This window comes from Anser brachyrhynchus, assembly GCF_964034855.1.
Source record: "Anser brachyrhynchus genome assembly, chromosome: 17".
NCBI classification, from domain to species: Eukaryota; Metazoa; Chordata; class Aves; order Anseriformes; family Anatidae; genus Anser; species Anser brachyrhynchus.
In genome coordinates, this window is record NC_137710.1 from 11622983 (window position 1) to 11640880 (window position 17898).

Below are 17898 nucleotides of genomic sequence, written 5' to 3' on the forward strand. Positions count from 1 at the left end.
TTTCCTAAACATTAAAAGTTAGAACCTTTTTGCGGTTACATCAACCATTTAGTAATACATTGATTTTGTTAGAGAGAAGTAAAATTCATTTTGGAAAGGCAGACTAATATCGCCCAACATTGTATCTCTTCTGTGTAGTTGAGAAAGAATTAATTTCCTGGGTATAGGAAAATTAGCCAACACAGCTACCAGGCAGTGTTTGAAACATATCTGCAAAAGCGTAGACATCAATTCACAATTAGATATATTCAATCAACTGTGAGATTTGTTTTCTGGACTTCAGGCAAGGTTTAGATGAGATTTGGGCAATGCAGGAGGAAAGGAAGAGCAGGACACTTTGGTCTCTGCTCTAATTAGGGACTTCTTTTCATTGCAAGGCTGATAAGTTTCTCTCCTTATTAATTCTAGAATGCTAAAACACATGAAACTGTGTACATATTTGGCAGGAAAATGTGTACCGGTTACAATAACTCCATGAGGTTTAATGTCTGGAATATACGACAAATAAATAAAATAAATGTAAGTAAACTGGGGCACTGAAGCTCCTGTCAACAGGGGCTCTTTGTAACATTTGGGATGGACTGTGAGAAATGAATAGCCTGCAGGTTAGTTTCATGAAAAGAAAACCCTCTTTTGGAGGAAGATTTGCTAAAGAATTCTAACTGCATACAAAATACCCAGTTACAAGTCATGTCAGAAAGAAAAAGAGAATGCAAAAAGTCTAATGGACTGTAGCTGGGTAAAGAAACCAGTGCTGCCATATGATTTACTTCTACAAACAAGATGATTCAAATTTAACAAAGGATATTGAAGATTTACTTGCCTAAAATAGCTAAGGAAAAGAAACCCTAATTAGCGCTAAATTTGTAACACTCAGGAGAGCGTGTTACCCCTTTTATTAATTTGCTAATAGCTGAGTTCAAGGGACTCCCCGTTCCCACTGTGGTACCATTAACACTTCCAGTCACTAATCGCTGCCTACTCTGGCTCCAGGTTCCTGGATTCCCAGCTCTTCTCAGGGAGGAAAATATATTTGGCTACTGAAAAGCAAGCAAAGGAGAAAGTTACAAACATCTTGCTTTAGAGTAATAATAATAATAAAGACCATTAATCTGGCTGCTGAGGGAGGCCCGGGAGGGTTGGGGTCGCTGTCCCACCACCACAGGCAGCACCCTGGTGCCCGCCAGCAGCAGTGGGAAGCCCGATTTTCTGGGCTAACTGACCCATGCCAAGGAAGTGGCGAGGCCATGGCTGTTGTCCAGCTCCTGGCACACCATAAACAGCCATCTATATTTTGCATACCTTGAGGTTGCCCGGTCTGGGCATCTTTGAGAGATATTTACTGAAGCTTTAAATTCAGGTCAATTTTAAATTGTTATTCGAAGCATTATTCTATCCAGGAAACTGCTTACGTGACAGTGACCACACAGCACTCGTTATTTGTCACCTTTTGAGGGCTCTGGTTTGCACTTGCTGACTGATGTGCACAGAGGGACTCCCTTAGGGCTGGTCCCTGCAATGTTCACAACAGCCCCGTCAGAGCAATGGCGCTGTGGCGGCTTGACCAGACACCCACACAGCTGTTCTCTCACTCATCCTCCACAGGATGGGGGAGAAAATAAGGTGAAAAGCCTGTGGGTTATGTTATAAGCGAGATATATCATATATATATATATCACAGGTTATGATGAAGACAGGGAGACCACTTACCAGTCGAGGAGATCACTTACCAGACAAGGAATTTGAGGTAAAGGCAGTGACTGGGAGATGGACAAAGCTTGGACTGGGCATAGCCAGGGACAGGGAAAATAGTGGGGATTTTCTTGTTGTTGCTGTAAGGTGGTGGATGGAGGAGGGGTGGGCCTGTAGAGAGCGTGTTCATTGCCCACCTTTGCCATGCTGTGATGATTTTGGTGTGGGGAAACATTTCTGTGGTTGATGACATAAGAGAACGTTGTGAAGGTTGCACGATGAGGGTGGATTTTAATGACAATTCATAAATATGTGTTTCATGGAGGTGAGGGGTAGATTTTAGGAGGCATCTGTGCAGAGGAGCTGACAGCAGGGCTGCAGCGGCAGCTGTGAGGAGAAGTCAGGCCGCCGGTTCCAGCTGGTTCCAGAAGGTTCCACAGCAGCCTCCCCTCAGGGCTCAGCCGAGCACCTCAGTGAGCTGGTGGCGCCTCAGAGAAATCCCGGTAAGAAAGGGCAAAAGGCTGCCCAGCAGTGAGGAGAAAAATGTGAGGATCAGCCCTGCGAGCACTGAGGTGAGAAGAGAGGAGGAGGCGGAAGAGGAAGAGGAAAAGGAGAAGGAAAAGGAAAAGGAGGAGACGGTGCTGCAGGTGTTGGGGCCAAGATTCCCCTGCCACCCATGGAAGAGTCCACAGTGGAGCAGGTTTGTCCCGAGGGAAAGGATGTATGCTGGAGCCCATGGGAAAGATGCGGCAGCCCATGGGAAGGATGTATGCTGGAGCAGGGGAAAAGTGTGAGGAGGAAGTGTCAGAGAGGAACCATTAAGGACTGACCACAACCCCTGTTCCCCATCCACCTGCGTGGCCCAGGGAAGGGAGGGAGAGGAGGTGGGAATGAGGGAGTGAAGCTGAGTCATGGGAGATGAGGGCGGAGGGAACATTATTGCTTTAATTTTGTCTTTGTTTCTCACAATCCAAATCTATTTTAATCGGCAATAAATTAAATTAATTTTCCCCAAGTTCAGTCTGTTTTGCCTGTGGCAGTAATTGGTAAGTGATCTCCTTGTCTCTGTCTCAATCCACAAACTTTTTCATCTTATTTTTTCCCCCCATCCTGTGGAGGTGGTGGAGTGAGAGAACAGCTGGCAGGGCCAAGGTCAACCCACCACAGGCACACAATTTGCTTTATCAGCTATCAGCTTTATTAGCTTTATCAGTAACCTGCAGTTACACACTTTGCACATGGGAAGACATGGCTAAGCTTTCTCTGTAGGACCTCTTCCCTCTGCTCCCCAGTACAGAGCAGGCCATTTGGAGCTGGGGAGTGATGTTCATCATTACCAGGGCCAGCATTGTCCCCATCTCTGCAAAATGACATGGGGGGACTGAACCCTCCTCTCCCTGCCTCGTCCCTTGCTCTGCTACTGTCCAAGTTTGGGAAACTCAACCACACAAAGTCTGTAGTAGCTTGATCCCGGTATGAGAGCTGTTACCACCCAAGTTACATGGGAAAATGAGAATTTAGGGAACTGGCAACACTTCCAAAATATTTTGGTTGTAACCATCCAACAGAGGTTGTTTGCATTGATCCCATGGTATACTTTTTAGAAAATCTGATTTTTTTACACTGTGAAAGTGCTAAGGTATCAGTATGTAATACATACCTATTATATACCCACAAGCTATAAGCAGGCTAGCAGGTGGGTTTGATACTAGTAACCAAAGTGAATATATCTGCTTACATATTGCAGGTATGATTTACTTTCTAACACAGATTTCCTTTTACTCAGGAACCACCTCTGCAACCTGCTGCTGCACCCATCAGCCCACTCCCCATTGATCTTGTTTCTGACCCTCAGTTCCTTCATGTAGGTAAGATCTGCGAGCTGGCCATGGTATGGGCACACGGCATCCAGCCTGCATTGTCCTCACTGGGTCCTGGCACTGAAATCATACATCTATGTGAAACTGTGAACAGAATGTGGTGCACTCTCTTATTACCTTTTTCAGTGCAGTTCAGGCAAACTACTGCATATCTGGCACTTGATAGCTTCATACCATATGCCATCATGCCCAGCTATCTGCAATGGTCTTTATGCCCCAGAGGGTCTCCTCCTGGTTATTCCTTCTCGTCATTCAGAGGAGCCAATAAATCCATATCTGCTTAGACAGAAGGGTTTGACTATGTGGCAGTCTGCCTGACCTCCTCTGTTACGGCCATACAGGTTGATGCGCCTTCCCTTAACAGACTGATGTTGTAGGGCACAGGCCCACTAGAGTGTTTGAGGGGTCCTATACTGACAAGAGTGGATGGATTAAAGAAGAAATGAGCATTTTTTTAGTACAAAATTGACCTATCAAGAAAGAAGGGAATCAAAGACCTAAAGGATGAGGGTTTGTAATTGCCAAAGCAAGGAGCCTGGTAACCAAGACGAAGCACTGAAATTGCTCTTTTATAAGCATCAAGCTTTGGAGACATTACTGATGAGAAATATCTCTTAGCTGTGGCATTAAACCTACTTTGAGAGGCCTTTGTGAGATAAAGGAGGGCTGTGGCATCCCATGCTCAAATCTGCACTTCTTATACGGTCATGGTGTTTTAGAAACAAGATACTTTATTGCTTGCAAGAAAGTGAAAATTCTTTGCTCCAGATCTGTCCTCTCTTCATTTTTTCCCTTCTACAGGACAAACAGGTAATCGCTCAGCTTGTCCTTTGACATCACTCCTATTTACCTGAGTTTTAAACTAAGACAAACCAAGATTGTGAGTGGTTTCCTTCCAGCACACCCCAGTGATGCAGTGGATGGCAATGGGTTAATACATCATCAGCTCAGATGCTTCACACCTGAGAGGCAGAGGCCAGTGGGGGAGCTGGCTATAAGAGAGAACAGGAGGAAGCTGGTACTTTTTTCTCTGTGGGGTTAGGCTTGTACCTGCCCTTTGAGATAGGGAAGTGTTGTCAGAGCACAGATGTTTAGTTCTTTGGTGACAACATCTGGAAAATGTGATCCTGCTCAGCCTGAAGTTGGATTGCCTGTTCTGAGGGGAAAAGTGCCCATGTTGGCTGGCTTTGGTTGCTTCCCATGTTTCTTGAGGCTGGAGAGCTGGAAGTGCTGCTGGAGATAACTGCTGTCAATGCCCTGATATGATAAGGTACTGCTATTTTTTTTTTCTTTCCAAGTGTACTTGAAAAATCCTTTTAATAGGGATAGTGAATTCTTACTGCATCACCAAGCAAAGTACGGAAGAGTGGACAGTCAAGGGTTTTCTGGCAATGCAGTTCTTTTTAACTCTCCTAGAAGACTACTTGATACAACTAGTTTATAAAGTAAATACCTGTGGGTTTGTTTGTTTGTTTTGAAAAGAGCTCAAGGGAATGAATACAAAATGGTGGTCTTCATCTTCTTTGTTACTGAGTACTAAGATACCTGTTTGGCTGAAGCCAACAACCGCTAGCTTAGGCTAAAGTATCTTATGGGATTAGAAATGGCTGTTCACAGCAAAAACAAAAACAGTTGTGTGCCATATGGGGGCAACTCTGGCAAGGTGTAATGTCTATGTTCATTGTTTGGAAGAAATAGCTTCACAAGTGGATGCAGGTTGTGAACATGTTTTAGGAGGTGCTTAAATATGAGCCTCCCTTTTTTTGTGGTTTATTCTTGACCTAAGCATTTGGCTCTTGTGGAGAGAAAAATACAGTGTGTGGAAAAATGAGTCAGCCAGCTTCCTGTGGGAGGGACTGCCGGAGGCCCGCTGCTTTGAATGCTGTAATAAATTAGCACTGAAGATAACTCAGAGGACAAAGTGTGCCCGGAGGACACGCAATGCTAAGCAGTGCACCCAGTGTGGCTCTTGTTCTCTGTATGCAAATGCTGCTTGCAGAAGAGTGGGAGATGAGACAGCCCTGCGCAGGGGCTCCTGGGGCTGGCGTCTGTCAGTGGGCTCAGAGTGGGGAGCTGAATGCAGGGCTTGCTGGCAGCTGCTTGGCTCCTGGTTGTTGAGAAGAAATGGAATAGTACCAGCAGGCTCTTCTAGTTCTGCGGAGATGCTGCACATGACCTTGACTGAAGTATTTGTTGCACGTATTTGCAACTGGAGGCAGGAAGGCTTACAGCTTAAATCAAGTCCATGACCCTACAGCAGAGCTGAGGGGAACTGTTGCATTAATTTCTGGGGAGCACAGCTTGGGGCTGGTGTATTGTAGTGGGGTTTGGGACACTCAGTTTAGAAAAGTCCTCAAAACCTCACACCACCAATGTGTGAGACCCCAGTTTCTGAAGTCTTGCCTTGATGTAGCAGAGGGAACTAGAGCTGTCTGAATGTGGGATGGCCTGTTTTACATCGATAAATTCAGTTACCTGCTCTGCTAGGTAACTTCTAATGCATTTCTAATGCTTAGTTTCCATGAATAGGTTATTTTTTCCCTGACAAAAGCCATATTTTATCACAGTGGAGCATTTTGGCTCTCTTACCTTGGATGTGGGTTTTTAATCCAGAGTTTTTGAGCTTAATGTGGCTTTTCTACTCAAGCTAAAAGACAAAAAAAAATTTCTTCCAGTAAATTCCTGGTGAGCCGTAAGTGTGGGTCAGGTGATAGTATAATGAAATATAAAATGCATGATTAGTTTGGAAGTAGTTGATGAACTGGAAGCATAAATACTTCAGTCATTAAAACCTCCTGGAATAAAATGGACACTTATGGCTGAGGCAAAGAGAAGTGCAATATATAGTGCTGCTCTCGAGAGGCTTTGCTGTCTTCGCTGGTAGCCCGAAGTCACGATAGCAAATCTCCATTCTTGAATTTTACTTCTTATGAAATTGTTTTAGTCTACGACTCTTTAAACCCGGAGGTGTTCAAACTCACATATCTGTGCCTGGAAGCAAGACAATAATTAAGCTTCTTGCAGTCTCTTACTCTGGCTTTAAATGCTCTGACATCTCCTTTATTTCAAAGAAAATGAACTGAGTTTTGTTGAGGATATCTAATATATGATGGCAGTAATATGATGGCAGAGGGAATCCTCACCAGCTTTTGAAATCTCTGCCTTTATAACCTGCTAAGCTTACGACCTACTCTTTACGGATTTAGTAGTAACATGCAAACTAAAAGCTTTCCAATGTGTTTAGACCTGATGCTCAAACTTGCATTTGCAGGCATGTCTGACTGCGTCGAAATACTGGTGTCTATTCCAATTCCTGTGAAATTGGTGGATGCCAAAAAAATAAAAATAAAAAATTCAAGTAGTTGGCTTAAAACCCGTTAACTTCTATTAGGAAGCCTTGAGACAGGAAGAAAGCATTTTCTGAAACATAGATGTGTATTTAAACTTTGATAGATTGACCTGGGAGATGTTTTATTAGCTTTTAAATTCCTGTCATATCTGATTCCCAATAACTTCCATCAGTCCGTTTCTGAAAAGCAGTACTCAATGTGTTTGCTCACTTCTTTGACAACTCGTCCAATTTATTTCAAAACCCAGAGGAAGGAGTGTTAAGAAGTCTTTTTTGTTAGGCTTGACTAAGGCAAGATATAAGTTACTCTGTGCAGAAGGCCTGTTTATCATAACTGGTGCAGTAAAACTTGTAGTTGATTTCTGTAGAAAAATAAGGACACCCATGAACTATAACGAATATTGGCTAGGATGGAAGCTTCAGCTACAAACTATTAGTTTCAATAAAGCTTTCCCTTCACTAGGGGATGTTTTAATCACTGCTAGGTACAGTAGGGTCATAAATGAAAGGAGAGGGACAAAAAAAAGAGCAAGTCTGTCACAAAGTATCAAAAAAAAACAACACAAAATAACCACATGCCAATATGTCACAATTGCAATGCTTAAATAAAAAGGTCCAAATCTACTTTCTTGAAGCTAGTTCTGGAGCTGTTAGGTAAGCTTTTACTTAGGAAATATTTCTTGATCAGCTAGTATTTGATCTGTCACTCTAAACACAACTGAATTGGGCTGGATACTTGCAGACAAAAAGCATCTAAAGATACCATTTAATTTGGCAATACTTTTTTCCTGTACTTCAGCAGCCTTCAGCTATTTCTGAGTTGTTCTCCCTTGCTGGCAGCATAAAAAGATCTCTTTAGAGTATAAGGTCTTTGGAGCAGACTTCTAACACAAGGCAGACCTTGCTTTTGGTGATCACTGACAAAAGATAATTACAATGTGCTAGTAATAACATCTGAGCACTCTGATCTGCCGAAGTAAAATGCAGATCTACACTTTGTGCATTACCATATGTAATAAGTACATGCACACTTGTCTCTCCTCTCAACCCAGCTTTGCTCTGTTTCCACTAACATGGAAACAGCTTATGACTCAGTGCAGCAGATGCTTGAACACAGAAGTACTTGTTTACCTTTTTGTGCAGTGCCACAGATGTAAGTGCTGAGGGGATTAGGTCTTTGTTATAGCTCCTCAGGGAAGGACTTAGCCTTCGGAGCACCTTGATAGCAATATGTAGTAGTGACTTCTAGCATGAGCCAAAAATGCTAAATTAAACCCCAGCAGGTGTGTATTCCAAGCCTAGGATCAAAGTTTTCTGAATAGCACCCATAACCCAGCTTTTGGGAATCTGCTGAGTATTTCTGTAAGCGGTCAGATCTTCTCTCACATGTCAGCCTGGTGGGTGAGGTGCTCCCCTGAAGGCATTCCATGGGTGCTGCTATGGCCAGAGCCTCTCTACAACGTGGGAGTCCAGAAACAAGAACATGGATCTCTTCTTGGAGCCTTGTCCTCCCACAATCTAGTTTTTAAAAAGTTTTTGCATGGGTTTCTTTAAATAACAGCTTTTGGCAAACTCACTGGCATTTTGGTACTTTAAGTCCTACAGAAAGCTGTGCTTGGTGGAGGGGGAAAAAAAAAAAGGCAAGTAGATGCAGAGAGCAAACTTAGCTGAAAAACAAGGCGGGTGCAGCACATGCTGCAGGATGGCATATAAAATACACTATGCTCTGCCAAATCATATGCATGCAGGGGAATGCATTATGAGTGACTGGAAAGAGCCCCTCTCTGAGCGAGTTCCAGGCTTTGCTGCATCTGTGAATATCATTTAAGAAGTAAAGCACGGAGGGACCTGTGTGGGAAAACCAGCTCAGTCCCAAACCCTTCATGTATTCAGTTATCTTTTCTGATGGAAGAGAGGTGAAATGCTGTCAGAAGAGAAAAAGCCTCTGTAGCAACATCTCAACAGCTGTGTTATTGTAACTGTGTGTGAGCTGGAGTCCACCGAAAATACTGTAGACAAAGGCTCTGTGTTTGGCTGTGGGCCTCCAATTTGGCACACATACTCTACTTAGACTTGCACCTATCGCCAAAGTTTATCAAATGTAGGTCAGGCTTCATTGAATCAGAAGTCCTTTCCCCAGAAGTCTGAACTGCTGCTTAGAGAAATCACTCCCGCTGGGGTTTTTAGTACTGAGGTTTCTGATTTCTGACAACAGACCCCGTGCAGCAGCAGTGAGCCTGGGCTGGGGCATGCAGCGGGTGCCAGGTGGACACGGGGACCAGGGTGGACCCACAGCCTCGGTTTCCATGCAGCTGAGCTGTGAGGCTGCTGATGGTGAGCTGGGGAGATCTGTAGGCATGGCACAAGGCCTTAGATTGGAAATGCCGCACTGACAGATGCTGTGAGAATTAGCAGCCAGTCCTACGTGTCTGATACTGAAAGGATGCTTTCTCCTGCTGGCTGAAGTTTTGATGGCTGAGGCTTTGCCTCTGCAAAGCAGTAGCATCCTTGGCACTGCTGGCATGAGCAGAGCAAGGGGAGTGCTCTCCCCTCCTTCACAGCCCCTGCCTTTCACCCTTGCTGATGTGGTTCAGAGGGGTGGAGTGGGAAAAGACCTATGGATGTCTTGTGGGAAATGGGGGAATGCTGTTGGTTTTGGCTCTGGTGCTTTTAAACATACATCAGGGCTGCTGAGAGCATTATATATGCCATATATGTGCATTCTGGCCCTAAACAGGTAACAGGAGACCAGCTAAATTGCACCAGGTAAAATGCAGCAAAACTGGCATGGCAGTGGCTGTTCTTTACCTTCAAAGTCTCCCTGACAGGTTGCTGGGAGTGGGCTTCATTTTGAAAGTCCTGTTTGAGTGTGCTCATACTGTATCTGTGGCTGCTTTGATTTCCAGTTACGTTCTTTAATGGCTCTGTCCTCAAAGGACAGTGAGGGCTGCCTTGTGGAGCGCATGCTGATTATCCCACACTTGAGTGCAGGCTCATCTACTGCTCCAGTTCTTACGCTACTACAGCAGGGTTTAAAAACGGGATCTGTCCTAGCACCACTGAGTCTAGATGATTAACTTGCTCTTCCTCTTGCTGCTAGAAAGCAAGAATAATGTGATCAGTGTCAGGAGATCACGGTATTCAGCTCCCAGCAGTTTCTACTCTGCTGCTGCAGCTGGATTTCTTTGTGCAGAAGCCTGTGGTAGCAATAGTAAATCTACTGAGAGCCTGCTGTGTTTGGGAGTGTCTAAAATGGTGTTGCTTAAAATTTCTGCCAGAGCAGAGAGGTATGCAGGTTAGTCAGAAAGACTTAATCCTCCCTGTGCTAAAAACCACCTGCTTTAGGCCACTGACCCTCTTCCCCCTGTTTCTCATGATGAGATGTGCACTGGAGGTGGCAGATGGCTGGGAAGCAAACAGGTCCACAGAGCATGCAAGGAAATCATGTTGCATCATTGCTAACGAGCTTCTGCCAAGCCTTAGATTTGCTTCTGCCTGCCACTACCCTTCCTACACCAGCTTCCCTATCACCCCTTGCCTTGGCTGTTTTGTGACCTGCCTCCTGAATCCTGGAGCCCTTCCCCAGCTGATCTCTCTAATAGAAAGCCACCACAACCTATTGCATCAACACAGCACTGTGCCAGAGATTTGTATATTTAATTACAGAAATTCTCTGATTTCGGCTGCAGTGTATCTGGTTTTGATTTTGCTGCTGAGGGTGATGTTTCCTCTTTTAGCTTCCTTTCCTTGGCTCTGCTCAAAGTTTTTTTTATGTCCTGTTGAATTAGAGCAGATGCTGCCAAGCTGGGACATTATAAAGACTCAAATGGACTGAAGAAGAAAAAAGTAGTTTAAACATGTCACTTGTGCACCATGGGCTGTTTGTCATCACTTGGACACCTCAGCCCCTAAGGCTTACTTATAACGCGGTGCTGCCTGGCTTCCTGAGCTGGGATACTCTGCTCTTCCTACCTGGGGATGGGGCTCATCATGGCATTAGCCTCGTGCATGGCAAAAGCCTGCTGTGAGTGCACTGGAAGGCCAGAGGGGGATCTTGGAGACAAACAACTTCATCACTAGGCCCAAATGTGGTATATTACCCAGAGAAATGCTCTTCACTTGCAGAAAGCAGTGGTGGTGAGGTTGTACCTCTTTGGTGTGATGCTTTAGTCACGTCTGCTTGAGGAGTGGGGGCATAAGGTACAGGCCATAGCTGCTTGCTGGGGCAGGAAGTCTTGATGCAACGGGTGTCAGTAGGCACATGGATTTCAAACGTTGACCTGAATCCAGGTTAGTTTTCAGAAATGAATAGGTTAAAAAAGCATAGCATAAGTTTAAGCTCTTGTGGGGATTTGGAATTTCCCAGCGTGATCCCCACTGGCATCCAGGGACAAAGGAGATAAAGATATTAGAGCCCAAGTTTTCAGCACAAGCCTTCTCTTAAGCACTGATTCAAAATACAGCTTTACTTGTCAAGCTGAGAGACACCAAGTATATCCACACGTCTCAAACTTATTTGTCTGGAGGACAAGACAAATACTACCACTTAAAAAGCCCCATATTAGTTTTCATCCTTACTCAGGTTTACTGAAAGGTTCTTGGATTTAATATTATTTATGGTAACACTTTAACATTGCCAGGAAAGAAGAGGGTTTGGCCAGGTCTCTTCATAGAGCAGGAATTTACACGAGGGTTATAAGGCTCATTGGGGCTAATCCCTGCTAGCATTATACATCATCTGACAGTTGCCAGGGAGACGAGAATAATCTCAGTGAGACAAGATATGTGAGAAGGGTATTTATGGACATTTGCCTAACGATGCTGGTGGAATGCACCAAAAAGCAATTATTTGTGTGCCTTTGAAGTGTCGCCTCTTCTGTGGTAAATCTGGGAGGTGTGCAGCTGCAGAAGCCTCGAATCTCCCTGTGATATTAAAGCAGAACCACTTGGCCCTGAGGTTTCCAACTTATCCAACAGCGGAGGCTTCACCTGCTCTCACACAAAGGGGTGAACAAGGCTGTTGTGGCGCTGAGATGGCTGCCCATCTGTCTGCGCTCTGCAGCATCAGCAGCCTGGAGGTATAAGCAAGCCGTTGCAGTCTGCGGTGCTGACACAGCCTTAATGAAAACCGTCCCCTTCACGTGCTTGAAATACTAGCAGGTGCCTCATGCAAATGTCTTGTTTGCTGAGTGATGCGAGGGGAAGGAAGGGAGGAAGGGGGGTGTACGTGTATGTATAGGCATAGACGTGTGTGTACTCTGGCAATGGCTTTCCAGCATAAGCAGCTGTTTTCTCCTTTCCTGTCCCTAGGATGAGCCCAGTTGCACAGAGGCCAGCTGGCTCTGGGTGGGTGTTAATGGCATGTTTGATGGTATGTGGGTCTGAGCAGGCATTTTGGTCAGACTAGGCCATTTGCCCTGGCCTGGGGTGGCTTATTAGATCTGCTTAGGGAGATTAAGGGAAGCAGGAGAGCTAATATCTTCACTCACACAAGCTCGCGCTGTTAGAAAAGGCTTCTGCATTGACTGCCTCACACAGCAAAATATTTTGTCAGCCATGTGCTCCCTGGCCACGAGAAGGGGCAGAGACTGATGGAGGTGGCCAACACTTGGGACCTGGAGCACTAAAGCTGCATGGTCTGGCCCTGTCCCACTCTGGGCAAATCTTCCCCCTCCTGTGAGGCAAGGCAGTGACCTGTAATGAGGGGATAAGGGTTTCCTGTCTCCTTCCTTCACAAAGTGGCCTTTTTAGTCTGATACTTTCTTTTGATGGAGAAATATGGAGGATGGGGAACGGGGGGAAAGGAAATTCCCGAGTTTTCAAAGTCTTGATGCAAACGATTTCCTTGGAAGGAAGGAGCCACTGAGAGGCAGCCCTCAGCTGAAGGCCTGTGTCTCGTGGTGCCAGAGTTAATCTCAGTAAGTAGCTCTGAGCTGCTGGGTCAGATAATGCCTGGAATGGAGGAGGCCTCTTTAAATGAAGTAAATCAGTCTGCTAATCCTCTGTAGGTGGGTTTTGAGGAGTTCTTTTTGATTGTAACCACTGATTTGCACAATCTCAGATGTTTCTGCAGTGGCACCTGGCTTTTCCTTCAAGGGGTTCCAAGTAGTAAAAGCAGATGCTCAGCGTGTCTCTTCCAGTCAGTCAAGAAAATAGTTTGTAAGCAATGCTTCTGCTTAACTCCAGCCCTGCTTTTATGTGGAACCATTCTCTATTTGCTTTCTTTGGGGTCTCTGTCCAGCATGGACTCTGTAAAAGTTGGGTGCTGGCTGTGAGGCCTCAAGGTGCCTGTGTTTACTCAGCTTTAAAAGCATCAGGGACACGCAGTTGCCTCTGGCAGGAAAAAATGATGCTCCCAAGTGTGCATCCTCCTCCTCCTCCACCTTTCTCTGGGGTGAGCTCATTCCTCCATACCACAAAAATAAGCCAGATGAGCCTGAGCAGGTTAAATAGCAGCTTTTTGGTCTGTCTTGCCTTGACTAAGGTGAGTATGGGGCAGCTCAGTGTGGTCCCTTATGGTGGAGACTAGAGCATCCACGGCCCCAGTGCTTCAGGGACAGAAAGGTCCCAGGAAGAGGAGGTACCACTGCAATCATCAGTTTCATGAGCGTTTGCCTTGAACATTTAAAGCTTTGAATATTTACTAGTTATTGAAGTCTGGTCCCTTGTGCTAAGATGGAGAGGGAAATAAAGAAGCACAACATTTAGGAAGAACTTGTGCACAATGTGAAATATGACATTCAGTAAAACCTAGGGAAATAAATCTCTCTGGATTAGAGGCAAGAACTACAGAAATCATTTGAGTTAGCAAATCTCTGTGCGTCTTCATAGCCGATCAATGGATGTTATTTGGAAAAATACCACATCGTTCAGAGGAGATTGTAGATTTTGGCAAAGTATCATTTCAGACTTTCTCATTTGGCTTCATAGAAACATAAATCTGCTGGAAAGTGCAACTCCCCCAATACCTGAGTTTGTGTTCAAGAAAATGTTGGAATCTACCTCTGAATCTTTCCCAATTTGCATTTGTTTTGACCCCTCTATTTATTGCTTTATGCTTGTGTGGAGGGAAAATGCACGTCTGTTCCAAAGTCTTAGAGCTCAGTTATTGCTTGTATTTGTTTGGGCTTCTCTGCCTTTTTCCTTCAATATTCAGAAACAGCAGGAAGACCTGAACTCGTGAAAGTTTTATCTAAAAAAAGATGAAGAAACCTCAGATAAAAAAGGTAGAGAAGGCCTCTTTCAGACTCAATTTTGCCTAGTTCTTTTCATACCAAGGCAAAAACTGGCCAGCCCTGTGTGATGGTGACTACTTGGCCACTTACCAGAAGCCTTCTTTGATGGGTGACCTTGTAACATCTCTGAGCACTCTGTTCTGCTCAGCTAACTTAGATGTTTTCCTTAATGTCTACACTAATTCTTATCCTACAGCTTATGTGTGCTGCCCCATATGTAAGGGGATATGGAGAATAAGGCCTAAATCATAAGTAATTGTCTGCACCAGTACGTTTTTCTTGGAGTGGTGTACTTCTTGGGATATACTTTCCCAATTTCCTAATCTTACACATTAAATAATAAAAAATTCATCTGCATTCTGTAAGACGAAGACAGCTCAAACTCTTGTGCCAGCTGCTTGCCAATGGAAATGGTGAAGAAATTTTCCTTTGTTAGGGTCTTTTTCCTAGGCTTACCATGACAACTGCTGCCTAGCCTCAGTGCATCAGTGCATTCTGGTATCACAAAAAGATCTATGTAAAGCACCTGCTAATCAAGTAAAGTAACAAAGGAAAACTCTAAGTACTTCTCAAAGGCCCCCTTCTGTTGAAACCTGTTTACTTGGTCCTGAAGCACTTGACCTGACAAAAGCTAATGGTTCTGTGCATCTCTTCTGTAAGTGTAGTCCTTTTCCTCTAACAAGTCCTGTGGCTGGCACTTGCCCCATGGCCCTGGTGTGAGCAACAAATCTGCTGGTCTCCACTTGAGTTGGAAAAGACTTCAGTTTTCCTTGCTCTGAGCTTGTAGGCAACCAACTGCAATGGTGCTTTGTTAACAAATAACCATGAACAACTTATGCTAAGTAGTTGCCAATGAAATAGCTTTCCAAAAGAACATCTCCATTATACAAAACGGTGCCAAGTCTGGAAGTGGATTCAGGAACAGACTTTGAGGGATGTAGAGAGCAAGGGAGTAGCAAGGCTAAATTTTCCCTCTCGGTGTACTGGAAGTGGAAGCCAGGCTAACCCCAAAGGAATCAAGCAATAGCATGGTTTCACATCAGCTCAAGGAACAAGACTATGGAGACAACGACCAGCCTAAGGACAGGGATAATTTGAACTCATTTTTGAGATGTATCCAGGAGAAGAGAGACTGAGGTGGGGGAACAACAGAAGGGGGAAGCAATGAGGACAAAACAACATATCTTTTAGGTCAGATAAAATGCAGAGTGAAACCAGTAAATAGTATTTAAAGGACAAATTCAGGTGAGCTGGATGCCTTAGGTGCCCGCTTATTCCCAAATACACAGCAGTTCCTGTGATAGCTCTATATTTATTACCCATCTGCATTGCTGTACTAATCTTGGTAGAATAATATCCCATCTGAACCTATCCAAGTAATTTTTGCTTTTAAAAAGGCTCTTTACATGCTTCAACATTAAAGCCTTCCAGGAAAGAGTAATTAGGAGATGATGAGAACCATTAATGGGAATGTTCCCACATGCTTCTGATCTTGGCAGTCCCCACTCAGACACTTTCCTGTCTGAAAGAAAGCTGGTGCAAATCTCTGCAGCCACAGAACTGAGCCTCTATAGGAAGCCACCTAATAAAATTGTTTGGCCAACCTGTACCTCTTCAAAATGAAATTATTGCCTGACCTACTTATGGGCCACCTCTTATCCCCATTCCCCTGCAATGCAAGTTGCTTAGTTTTTGTCCTGGTCTGCCAGTTGCTACCTGTTGTACTCTCACCTCTGGGCAGCTTCTTGTTCCCAGAGATGGGATTTCCCATCACCACGGGTGGTACTGGCAAATACAAGCCTTCTCCGTTGCATTGGGGCATCCATCAGAAGTCAGCAGGAGTCTCACTGATCCCATAACTGTGCTTAAAATAAACTGTTTTTTGCTAAATGCAGCTCTAAACAAAACGTTGATTAAGCTCTAGGCTGTTTTTGCAAGGGGCCTCTATGATTTCATGGATAATCAGAGCACCTAATACAGCCTGCAAAAACCCCTCAGTGTAGAAGAGACTTCCCTCTTGGGCTATTGTCTACTAAACTGCACTTAGAAAAAGCAATCACACTTAAACAGAAAAGGATTTTAAAGACTTCATTATAAGGTGCACAAAGTTTATAACCCAAAATGGCACTTTAAAGATCAGATGTTTTTAATTGTTTTTTCTTATGTGCAGATTTGCAAAGCCTTGAGTTGTGTTTAGCTCTGCTTCTAGCTAGTAATGCAGTGGCAGGATGCAAACACCTTCTGTGTCCTACTTTCTAGAATCTCCTGGAGGAAGTGTTTACAGCAAGTGTGAATAAGCAGAAATATTCCTACAAAATCTTTTCTGCCCACATTTCCTTACCTCTGAGCTACTGCATAATAAAGCAGTTCCTCTAAGCATCAAGACCTGGACACAAACAGAATAGCCACTTGACATTTTTAGTGCTGCGTAAGAGGGGAGGAAGGGATTCATTCAGATTTTTATTTCTTCATCACATATCAAGTTCAGTTTCAGTCTCATGTGATTCTGCTAGCAGGAATCCAACTAAGTTGTGAAGGTCTGAAAATCTTTCAAGGCAAAAAGCCTTGCAGAAACTCCTGAGATCTGCTCCAGAGCTACTTGCTAGAGATGAAGGCAGGGCTGTGAGCTGAAGTGCAAGGAAGAACTGTGTATAGCTGATTACCAGGTGCTTAACAGTCATGGGTGTTCTTCTAGATGGTGCTCTGCACCCTCGTTACAGCTGATCTGCCTGGTGGTGGGGACAGGATGTCTGGGCTTTGGGGATGTCTCCTGGGGACGTTTCCTGCTGCTCCACCCTGCACCACAAGCCTCCAAGGCTGTGAGATGAGCTGTAAGCGGTGCAGAGGTGAAGTGGTTGTGACAAATAACCCCTTCTGTTGTACTGTGCCCCCCGAGCTGGACCTGCAGGGAGGGTGCCCAGGATGGTGCCTAGCCATGGCACAGCCACCCTTGCACAGGCTGGTTCACCTGCTCACACAGGCTCTTCTTACCAAGACAAGAAAACGTTTGCCCCAGCAGCTCAAAAACTGCCCTGTGGGTGGCATGAACAAAGGGCTGCCATGGCCCGGGAGATCTCCAGGGTGAATTTTTTTTTGGAAAAATCACAGTGAACAGGGGAGGCAGCGAGGGGGTGAAGTGGTGGATGCCGGGGATATGTCCCGGCAGTGAGCCAAGCCCATGGCCCCCGCTGCCCGCCTGCCTCCGACGTCACAACTGCGTCTCCTTGCGTGTCTGCCGACTGTCCCCGCATCACAAGCAGTAGGATCACACCCGGTCGCCATGGCGACCGGGTGATGTGGTGTACCGTCACCAAGCAACTGCCGAGGGGTCCCCAGGGATGGCGGGGTGCCTGTCCTGCTGTCCTAGGAAGGATGACGTCCCATCCAGCCCCATGGATGCTCTCTTTTTACTCCATGAACAGGGATTTGTGTAGTTCTGCTGCCTTCATAGTAGCCATTTTTCACCTCGATAGTAATTTGTAACCCTTTCCTTCAGGAGGGTTTTGCACTGTGGTTCAGTAACAGTCTGTGCCCCTGTTTTACTCTGCATGCAGCTTTCTGACTATTCCCCCAGTGCTCACTAGTTCTTTAGCCAAAGGACACAAGGGAAGGGAAGGATCTTGCCTAAAATGGGTAGGTGCAAAGCCTCTGAGCAACCCCTCTGGGGGGGCGTTATTCCCCCTTTGCTGGCGTGAATTCTTTGGTGTTTGCATTTATGCCTTGGTGTCTGGATGGCCCTGTT

At 45.1% G+C, this 17898-nt stretch overlaps 2 protein-coding genes across 11 annotated transcripts in view; one reads left to right on the top strand and one right to left on the bottom strand.

Annotated features, from left to right (window-relative positions):
- Positions 1-17898, bottom strand: part of BICDL1 (BICD family like cargo adaptor 1) — a 54294-nt gene that overhangs the window by 25020 nt on the left and 11376 nt on the right. The window lies entirely within an intron of this gene.
- CIT (citron rho-interacting serine/threonine kinase) overlaps positions 4556-17898 on the top strand; it is a gene marked incomplete at its 3' end in the record, with an annotated part of 121251 nt that continues 107908 nt past the window's right edge. For all 7 annotated transcript variants that reach the window (XM_080559098.1, XM_080559100.1, XM_080559095.1 and 4 more), the window contains exon 1: positions 4556-4842. The remainder of the gene's footprint in view (positions 4843-17898) is intronic.